Source organism: Ovis canadensis, chromosome 14, assembly GCF_042477335.2.
Source record: "Ovis canadensis isolate MfBH-ARS-UI-01 breed Bighorn chromosome 14, ARS-UI_OviCan_v2, whole genome shotgun sequence".
Taxonomy (NCBI): Eukaryota; Metazoa; Chordata; class Mammalia; order Artiodactyla; family Bovidae; genus Ovis; species Ovis canadensis.
Genome location: NC_091258.1, coordinates 30,875,261 through 30,886,616, shown reverse-complemented (window position 1 = coordinate 30,886,616; position 11,356 = coordinate 30,875,261).

Genomic DNA, 11,356 nt, shown 5'->3' with positions numbered 1-11,356 from the left:
GGCATTAGCATAATGAGAAGCCCATTTACATTACAGATGGACGTGATTAACTAGACCCTTGTAAATAAGTCCACTCAGCCTAGATGAAGGGGCCACAGAAGAGGGATTGTTACAGGACCCAAAGGGCAAGCAGAGGCCCTTTCTGCTTCTTCTCTTGTGGCTTTGACTTAGTAGAGAGGTCTTCAGAATCATTGACAATGCTCACATGGGAATGGATCTGGACTCTTGGCTAATGTGAGTTGAGTGCTTACTATGTACTATCCACTATTTAACCTTTTACCTATAAGAATCTGTCTGCAGTGCAAGAGACACAGGAGACATGGGTTTGATCCCTGGGTCAGGAAGATCCCCTGGAGGAGGCAATGGCAAACCACTCCAGTATTGCTTGATTGTATGTCAAGCAGTAGTCCTCCAGATGCAGTCTAGTTCTTATGCATGGACTGAAGCACACAGACCTAGATGTCTTACTCCCAAGGACCAGAGGCCACTCTTGGCCAAGAGGCCCACAAAGTGAGGGGTTTTTACCCTTTGTCATACTTCCCATCCTTCCTCATTCTTCTCTTTGCTCTGAAGATGTCCCCACCTCATACCTCAGTGAGCTTCCCACTGGGGTGTCATGCTAGAACTTATCTGCCCAATACTCCCCAATCTTTTGTCTTCATCAGAATTGCTTGTCTTACAAATGGACATGCCCTCGCTGACCGGCTCTCTGCTTTCCAAAGTGTTTCCATATTGAGCTCAATCAGTGCTAAAATGATTATGGATACTAATGAAATCAAATGTCTCACTTGGGATAGAATAGAAGGGTTGAAAGTTCATAAAGTCCAATGTCCTCCTACAGGTTTACAAGATGGAAGGGACTCAAAGGATAAACAACTGGGAAGATGGTGTATTGGTCTTGAGTCAAGTCTTGTAGTTTTAAATCTAATAATTCTCTCACTTCACCAACTCCTGATTTTACAGTTAATCCCAAAGAAATGTGATGATGGTGGAAACTACAGCATTGAGACTGGTGAGTGGTAGAGACAGTCTGGCCATGCTATAGGTCTCTATCTGTGAGGAGAGCTGGCTTCTTGGAAGTGCTGTAGTGGGAGCCCTCCTGAGTGTATTCAATATGACAATTTGCCTATTCATCTCCAGAGTGTTTGTCACAGATCATGAAAATCCCTACCTGATATGACTTTTTGTACAAATCCAAGATGACTGCAAATGTCAGCCACCCATGCACCAACATTATTTTAAGAATAAGGTGCAGGAAACATTTTAGTGGCTGTTCTTTCATGGCTCAGCTGGTAAAGAATCCACTTGCCATGCAGGAGACCTGAGTTTGATCCCTAGGTTGGAAAGATCCCCTGGAAAAGGGAAAGGCTACCCACTCCAGTATTCTGGCCTGGAGAATTCCATGGACTGTATAATCCGTGGGGTCACAGAGAGTCGGACACAACTGAACGACTTTCTCTTCACTCTCGTGGCTCAGTGGCAAAGAATCCATCTGTCAGAGCGGGAGACATGGGTTCAATCCCGGGACTGGGAAGATCCTCTGGAGAAGGAAATGGCAACCCACTTCAGTATTCTTTCCTGAGAAATCTCATGGACAGAGGAGCCTGGCAGGTTACAGCCCATGAGGCCACAAAAGAGTTGGACACTACTTAGTGACTAAACAGCAACAACAACAAAAGGAAAGGGAGATAAAGGCTAAATTTTACTGTATTTGGGCTAAATATTTGATGCAGACCCCCTGTATGAAAAAGTCTGCACAGAGGTGACTCTGTGAAGCAACTCAGCAGCTGTCATTTTTGAAATTTATTTGGCTCTGTCAGGTCTTAGTTGTAGCATGCTCAAGAGCTCAGTAGTTGCAGGACAGGGGCTTAGTTGCTCAGAGGCCTGTGGGATCTTAGTTCCCCATTCAGCTATTGAACCTGTGTTCCCTGCATTGCAAGGCAGTCTTAACTACTTCCCACCAGGGAAGTCCCAGCAGCTGTTCTTGCAATGTTTAAATAAACATGGACATTCAAATTGTGGTAGTTGCTCAGCTGTGTCTGACTCTTTGTGACCCTATAGACTGTAGCCCACCAGGCTCCTCTCTCCATGGATTTCTCCATGCAAGAATATTAGAGTGGGTAGCCATTCCCTTTTCCAAGGGATCTTCTCAACCCAGGGATCAAACATGGGTCTCTTGTATGGCAGGCAGACTTTTATATGGTTATCATGTATTTGATTTCCTTTCCTGATGGAGCATTGAATAATACATAGAAGAACCAGCAAGAATCTACAAACCCAATGTTGGGGAAAGGAAGCCAGGGGCATCTTTCAACAGTGGATTCCGGCCTCTCCTAGGATAAGGCCCCAGGATGCCTACCAGGCTCCAAGGGACTCAAGGACTCCAGACGTCCTGCAGCACATTTGGCCTCAGTGTTTTCCCGTCTCCAAGAAACTCATGAGCTGCTTTAAATGAGTTTCCAAATGTGTGTTTAGGCTGGATTTACGTCCGGGTGGCTGCATATTAAATGCTGATTATTAAAAACATTTGCATGGCGCTTTAACAACGATAGATTATGTATCTGTTACCTAAGTCTCAGTGAAGGCTTTATTAATTCATTATTATTTTATCAACATACAATAAACTGTTCTATTAAATCTAAATTAGACAGATATTTGGGGAGGGATCATCTAAAAGGACCTCAGCCGAGACTATCCCCAGGGAAGGACTTAATGAAGTTTCAAACAGTTAATAACCCTCAGTTCATAAATAAACCATGGGTATTTAAAGACCTGCAAAATACTAAAATAAGATGTTGAGACTCAACAGAGGAAGTATAAGAGAGTACCCTTGGAATCACCCTCCTTGCTACTCACAGGTAAAACCTCTACTTTTAGGGAATATTTCTTGAATACCTGGGAATATGTGACATTCCTGGGGACTTTAGGATAGCTTTGCCTTTGGTCCCAAATTCACTAAGGAATTGGGAAGAGTCTTGAAATTTTTTTTCCTTCTCTTAAATAATCCACCTTTAACTTTAAAAAATATTTTGGCCTAAAGGGTGAAGGGTGATGAAGAGATTCTGCTCTGACATGAGATAATGTTAAAATCTCTTAACAATCTTATAAGATAAATTGAAAGTCAAATCTCATAACTCCTACTCTGGAGGCAGAATTAGCTACATAATTTTCAGGACCCAGTGGAAAATAAAATGCAAGTCACCTTGTTCAAAAGTAATTGAGAATTTTAAGATGGCAGCAGTAGAACAATGAACCAAGCCTGGGCCCCTTTCTGTGTGTGGGTCGGAGTGTATACAGGTTGAACGACCATGCAGCTGGCCTGTCTGGATGACTCCTAAGCAAGGTGGATGGAGGCTTGAGAGGCAAAGGCCTCCAGGTGGAGAGGTTCTGGTCTTCCACTGGCCATGCGGTGTGTAGAGATTTCAAAGAACCATTATAGGGAGAAGAGTAAGACTGTAAGAGTAAGTGGGAGCCAGATCATAAGAGGCTTATCTGACAAGCTAAGGGGGTCAGGAAGTTATGGAAAGTTTTAGAGCTGAGTGTGAAGACCTCAGAAACTCAAGTTCACTGATGTCAAGGTCCAGGAACTAATTCAGTTGGGAATATTTCTTCCTATTGCAAGGTGTGTACTTCCAAACTTACTCATTTTTTGAGTACTGCTCTGAGCCAACACTTGACTTTTTTTTCTCTTCAGCTTCAGTTCCCAGCAAACACTATGTGGGTTTTTAAGTGGTGACCAACTATAGAAGGATTGAGTCTTTCTTATTTCAGTTTGGCCCTGAAAGAAAATGGGCTTCCCTGTTGGCTCAAATGGTAAAGAATCTGCCTGCAATGTGAGAGACCTGGGTTTGACCCCTGGGTTGGGAGGATCCCCTGAAGAAGGGAACAGCAACCCATTCCAGTATTCTTGCCTGGAGAATTCCATGGACAGAGGAGCCTTGTGGGCTACAGTCTGTGGAGCTGCAAAGAGTCGGACATGACTGAGCGACTAACCCTAACCCTAACCCTAACACTGAAAGAAGAGCCAGAGACATAGGCTTGAGGGTAAGTGGTTTAACTATGGGAGTGATCCAAGTAAGCAGAATGAGGAAGCAGAGAGAAAAAGAGAAAACCAAACAGAGGGAAAAGCCAATAAAAATTATATCATGTAGTGATTGACCACACTGGGCAACCGGGATTCGGTTTCCTTTGGGAACCCTCTGTAGAATCATGCAAAATACACTACAGAATTGTCACTCTAAAGAACAGGAAGCTGGTTTACCCAGTGACTCCCATGCCCCCTAGGTTGAGGATGCCCTTTTAGAGGTATTATCCAGCATGCACTTTGGGGCTATATCTGCCAAGATCTGGGACATTTGTGGATTCAGGTAATATTCTGGGACAGAAAGAAATGGAGAGATGCTGAAACACAGTCGAGGTGGGATGCTGATGCTCAGAGATGCCCCCACAGCTGCATAGAAATCAGGTGGGGCTACAGAATATGGCACGGGATACAAAAACAATTTGTAACAAGCTCCTTAGGCCACTGAAAAGCCTTCATGGCCCAACCTAAGCAGGACTTATTTTCTGGGGACCCATGGGCAAGTGGAAATGTTTGGGGAAAGAAGTTGGTTTTCCTTTCCACTGTCAACTGTAGAAGCAGAGTGTGTGTCCTATTTGGGGATAATATAGGATATAGGTTAGATCACAAGGCTGCCTGGAGGGTACATTGAGTTTCCTCACATCTTTCTTCCTGTTGGATGCCTAGAATTCCACCTCTACCCTGAAACTTTTAGTGGGAATGGCAGCTTAGGGATGCTGGACTCCTGGCAGCATGGACTGGATGGGAGACACATGACTTTGCCAATGACCAACTCTGAATCCAAAAGCCATAAGGTAATCTTAAGAGCATGAACTGTGGAGAGGGGACAGCCCTGGGTTTAAATTCTGGTACTTGTCAGCTGTGAATTTGGGGCAAGTCATTCATTCATTTATGTAGCTATTAATTAACTAAAGAGTTACTGAGCATTGATTCTATTCTATGCATGGAACAAGGCCACCTCAGGTTTCTAGGCTAGAGGAGAAGATAGGCAATAAAGGATAGGGAAAAATCGATAAGCCTGACTTCCCAGGTGGTGCAGTGGCAAAGAATCCGCCTGCCAACTCAGGAGACAGGAGATGCGGGTTCGATCCTTGGGTTGGGAAGATACCCTGGAGTAGAAAATGGCAATGCACTCCAGTATTCTTGCCTGGGAAATCCCACAGACAGAGGGGCCCGGCAAGCTACTGTCCATGGGGTCACAAGGAGTAGGACACGACTGAGAAGGCACACACTCACACTCACAAAAATGGATAAAAGCAAAGGGTTATGCCTATAAAATGACTCATGTGAAATGGTAGAGTATGATTGCAACGAGGAAGGTGAATAAACTATGTAGATAGGATAGTAAGGCTGGGTTCTTTACTGGAATAAAAAGAGACAACCATGGGAAAAGCAGGGGTAAGAGATTTCTAGGCAGATAGAACAGCATGTGTAAGGCCATGACATATTAAAGAGTTTGCATGTTTGCAGAACCAAGAGGAAGCCAGGTTAACTAGACTGTATTAAGTGAGGGGAAGGAAGAGAGGCAGGAAATACAGTCCCAGAGGAGGGTAAGAGTTAGACTTCGTTGGCATCATAGGCCAATTAAAGAACTTGAGATTTTTATTTCAAGTGCAAAGGGGAGCCATAGACATATTTTAAGCAAAGGAGTGATGTGATACAACTTTTCATTTTAAAAAAGATCACTCTCAATAAAGTGAGGTGACTCATTTGGAAGAAGGACAAGAATAGCCATGGAGGGACCAACCAAGAGGGTTTTGTGATATTTCAGGGATGGCAGTAGTATTTGGGACGAAGGGAGGTGGGTAGATTTGAGGTATATTTGGGAAGTAGAGTCAGCCAGACTTGCTGATGGGTTTGATGTCAGAGTGGAGAGAGGAATTTCAGTGATGATTCCCTGAAGAAACAGGGGCATCATTAACTGATGTGGGTAAGACTGAGAGAAAACGTGGGTATGTGCCTGTGGGGGATCAAACAGTTGGATATGTTGAGTTTGAGACATCTATAAGGCCTGCAGGTAGACATGGAAACTTGGTATTGGCTTTTTGGGCCTAGAGTGTGGTGAAGGCGTTTTGGCTGGAGACTAAAGTCCTTGGTATACAGATGCTTTTTTAAAAGCCTGGGGAAAGATGCAAAATGTGAAGTCAGGGCAAGAAGACCTGCAGAGTCAGATACTACTCAGAAAGTTCAGGTTCCCTCTTCCCTCTCCCATGCCTCCTGTCCTTCCTTGTGGGGACTAGTGGGTAGGCCCTGTGGAGGCTTGTCCAGAGGCTAGAGTGAGGGGCCCAGCCTTTGAATAAAGGAGCAGCACAGTCTCAGCTCGGCCACAGTGACAAGCTAGACTTGCATAGGCTCATTATTTCCGAACAACATGACTTACTGGATTGTGCTGGAGGACTGTCACAAACAAGATGGGACATGAGCCTTTGACACTGAACTCATTTCCAAGGCAGAAGCCGCACTGATTCATCTTTCTTTCAATGCGGTGAGCTGGCAGAGGAGAGGCAGACCTTGGTGTCAGGAACCTGAGTCCCACATGCAAAGTGAATGTGAGCCCATTTAAAGCTGTGATGACGAAAAGCCTTGGTTGCTAGGAAGAAAGCAGTGGAGAGGCCCCACATAAGCTGTTTGCCAAGGTGGATTAAATACACATTGAAATATGAATCACTGGAGGCCTTTTAAAGACTGTCACCTGACATGCAGAAATCACATTTCTCTTCCAGTGGAAAATGGCAGCAGGTACCAGTTGTTAGGGAACACCGTGTGAATGGATGGCAGGCCTTCTGCAGTGCTTTGTTTCACGTGGAGCATTTCTCTCGCACTGTGACAGTATCTGCATGAAGGCTGCAAACGCACACAGGCAAAACCACACACGCACATGCACGCACACACACATACTGGTTATTCATTTGTACGAATTTTAGAGCTTCCTTTGAATTCTTATTAATAGAGAGGAGTCACATGCTTTAACTGCCTTCTCCTAGCTCCCTAAAGTGTACTGCTGAAGAGTTTTCAAGCAACCATCATGTTAGTTTCAGCCATAACATTCCCTTATGTTAAGAATCCTAGTTCTGGTCTCAAATAGACTTGAGTCCACATGTTCTGTCATTATAATCTTGAACTACCAACTTCATCTTTCTAGGCTTTATACATTTCTTTTCATATAAAATGGAAATGACAATATACTATCAATATGTACGGAGCTGTTGGGAGTGGTAAGGGGTTTGATGCAAAGAATACTTGGCACAGAGCCTGGGAGTGATAGGTACTCTCTCTGTTACTCACATCCCAAGCTGAGACTTTCAAATGTGTTAACACAGGTCACTGAGGGGATGGCAACCCACTCTAGTATTCTTGCCTGGAGAATTCCATGGACAAGAGGAGCCTGGAGGGCTATAGTCCAGTGGGTTGCAAAGACTGGGCAACTAACACTTTCACTTTCAAGGCTAAGTGAGTCAGCCAAGGTCACGGTTGCTATGGTGTTAGGGACTGAATACTTGTGCCCCACCCTTCCCCCCAAACCAAATTCATATGTTGAAGCCCTAACCCCCAGTGTGACAGTATTTGGAGATGGGGCCTTTGGGTGGTAATCAGGGTTAGCTTAAGTCATGAGGGTGGAGGCTTAAAATGGGACTTAGTGGCCTTATAAGAAAAGGAGGAAAGAACTTTCTCTCTCTTTCTCTGAGCTCACACCTGGAAGAAAGAACATATGAGGACATAGCAAGAAGTCGGCTATCTCTAAGCCAGGAAGAGAGGCTTTATCAGGAACTGAATCAGCCAATACCTTGGTCTTGGACTTGCCAGCCTCCAGAACTGTGAGAAACAAATCTCTATGATTGAAGACACCCAGTCTGTGATATTTTGTTATGGCAGCATGAGCTGCCTAAGACATATGGTAAGTCCCAACTGGAGCTCATATTCTGTCCCCAAATTTAGGCACAAATCTCAGACAAGCCCCAGAAATAGGCTTGAAGCATCCACAGGCATAAAGGAAATTAGAAAGTGGGCCTACACTCTGCCTCCTTCTGGTCTTTCTCCTTGGTTTCCATGGGATTCTATGTGGTAAAGCACACCTAATTTCCAGACCGAAAGTGTCCAAGTTACCAAGCATGGGTGTGATATTTTCGTGTGTATATGCTTAGTCACTCAGTTGTGTCTCACTCTTTGTGACCCCATGGACTGTAGCCCTCAAAACTCCTCTGTCCATGGAATTCTCCTGCCAAGGATCCTGGAGTGGGTCTGTTCAGTTCAGTCGCTCAGTTGTGTCCAACTCTCTTCAACCCCATGGACTGTGGCACACCAGGCCTCCCTGTCCATCACCAACTCCTGGAGCTTGCTCAAACTCATGTCCATCGAGTTGGTGATGCCATCCAATCATCTCATCCTCTGTTGTTCCCTTCTCTTCCTGTCTTCAATCTTTCCCAGCATCAGGGTCTTTTTTAAGGAGTCAGTTCTTCTTATCAGGTGGCCAAAGTTTTGGAGCTTCAGCTTCAGCATCAGTCCTTCCACTGAATAGTCATGACTGATTTCCTTTAGGATTGACTGGGTTGATCTCCTTGCTGTCCAAGGGACTCTCAAGAGTCTTCTCCAACACCACAGTTCAAAATGGAGTAGGTAGCCATTCCCTTTTCCAGGGGATCCTCCCAACCCAGAGACTGAACCTGGGTCTCTTGCGTGGCAGAGAGATTCTTTACCATCTGAGCCACCAGGGGAGTCCCATGACCTTTTTACTCACAATCAATATTCATTTGATTCATATTTATTTTTTGACTCGTTCATTCATTCATTTGGCACATTTCCATTCAAACTTAAATCACTCAGCACTTCCTTAGCACCTACTCTGTCCAGATTCTTTGCTAAACTGTGAAATACAACTTTGTAAACTGTGTAGGTCAGTGGCTTTGAAGAGGCTGCACAGCATGTTCAGGGCTTGAGGCCTTTCCTCTCCATCTGCTATCCTCCCAAGTCCTTGCATCACACACATGCCAGACAGCATCACGGTACTTATCTGGTTCCCTCCCAGCATCCAACTGCAGCCTACAGCCTCTGAATGGTGAGGGTGAGTATCCAGTGCCTGTCCTTCTTGCACAGTCTTGCCCAGATCCATGTTTTTTTCTATTGCTGCTGCAACAAATTGGGCTTCTCAGGTGGCTCAGTGTTAAAGAACCTGCCTGCCAATGCAGGAGACATGGGTTTGATCCCTGGGTTGGGAGGATCCCCTGGAGAAGGGCATAGCAACCCACTCCAGTATTCTTGCCTGGAGAATCCCATGGACAGAGGAACCTGGTGGGCTATAGTCCATGGGGTCACACAGAGTTGAACACAGCTGAGCACACACACACACTGCAACAAATCACCACAAATTCAGTGGCTTACAAAAGCACAAACATATCATTTTTCAGTTCTAGGGGCTAACTAAAGTTCGACGAGGGTCTCACTATGCTAAATGGGAGATGGCATCAGGCTGCATTCCCTTCTGCAGGATCCAGTGTAAAACCCATTTCCTTGTTTTCTCCATCTCCTAGAGGCCACCCACATTCCTTGGCTCATGGCCCCTTCTTCCACCTCCAAAGCCAGCACTGTGGCATGTTTCTGACTCTTCTCATCACACCAGCTCATCTGACTTGGTCAGGAAAGGTTCTCTGCTTTTAAGAATTCAGGTGACCAGATTGGTTCCACCTGGATAATCTGGGATAATCTCCGCTTTCAAGGCCCTTAACGTTAATCCTATCTGCTGCTGCTGCTGCCAAGTCACTTCAGTCGTGTCTGACTCTGTGTGACCCCATAGACAGCAGCCCACCAGGCTCCCCCGTCCCTGGGATTCTCCAGGCAAGAACACTGGAGTGGGTTGCCATTTCCTTCTCCAATGCATGAAAGTGAAAAGTGAAAATTAAGTCACTCAGTCGTGTCCAACTCTTAGTGACCCTATGGACTGCAGCCCACCAGGCTCCTCCGTCCATGGGATTTTCCAGGCAAGAGTACAGAAGTGGGGTGCCATTGCTTTCTCTGTTAATCCTATCTACCAAGTCCCAAAAGGTAATATATTCACAGGCTTCAGGGTTAGGGTGTGGGTGTATTTGGAGGTGCATTATTTTGCCTACCACGGTCGCTCAGCAGATCACTGGGTGGGGCCAGCACCACCTGGTGGATTCAGAGTGTCTGCACTGGGCTCTGGCAGGACTGCAGGAAGGTTTTATGTCTCAGTCTAAGAGGAGCAGGGAATGAAAGTTCAGTTTCAGCGCAATGGATGGAGGCTCTCCAGTCAATCAAATTATAGTTCAATCAGTTCATTTTAATCACTCCTCTGGAGAGAAGTAAAACCCTGTGTTGAGGAATACACAGCAATTTTATTGATGACAAGTTTAATTGTTTCATTTTTCCTTACTGTCTCCAGCACAGTCGACTTTTAATCAGTGGGAGCTGAAGTTCTAATGAAGTAAAGTCCACTTCTCCGCAGTTCACAACTAGCTGGAAATAATTGGGTTGAGACTCCCATCCAGACACTGCAAAGCCGCTGGCATTTTCCTGAAAACTGGGCTTAATTGCTTTGCTGATGTTGTTAAGTAGTCCTGAGGGGGTGGTAGTAGTAACGCTGCCCACATATGCTGGGAAACAATATCCCGAATGTCTTAAAAAGGTCCTCAAAGTTTGTCCAACTGGTAGTGAGAAAGAGAGAAATGAAACAGTGTGTTTTCTGCAGACAAGCCCCATGGGTGGTGTGTGGGAGCGATGCCATGGACCACCACAGTTTGATCCAGAGCAACTTCCACGTCAACGCCTGCAACTTTCTTCCCTCCTCTGAAAGCTAAGCAGGATTTTGAGTGCAGGGGTGTTTGCACCATTCCTCTGTGTTTTGGGGAGTTTCAGAGGAAGGTATTGGGATCTTGGGAGAAGGTGGCTGGCCTAGCCTCTGAAAAGGCAGGACTGGTGATGAGAGAGCTGGAGAAGGCAAGTGGCTGGTGTCTTAGCCCTGAGCAGAGACAAGAGGGGGTTGGCTGGACTGGAGAAATCCTAGGATCATGGAGTCAAGGCTTGGAAGAAGTAGTGAGATTACCTCCTTTCTCCCCCTACCTCCCACAATTTAGCTTCACTTGATGAGACGATGCTAATAGCTCTTAGTTTTTGCTCACTGTGGGCAGCCATTTGGACTCAGTACTTTAAATGTGCCCCTTTATTCTGCAAATCCAATAAATCCTTTATTACAATAAAGAAATCAGAGTTTTCCAGTTTACAAAATTTACCCAAAACTGCCAACTTGGAGGATTTGAACCTAGA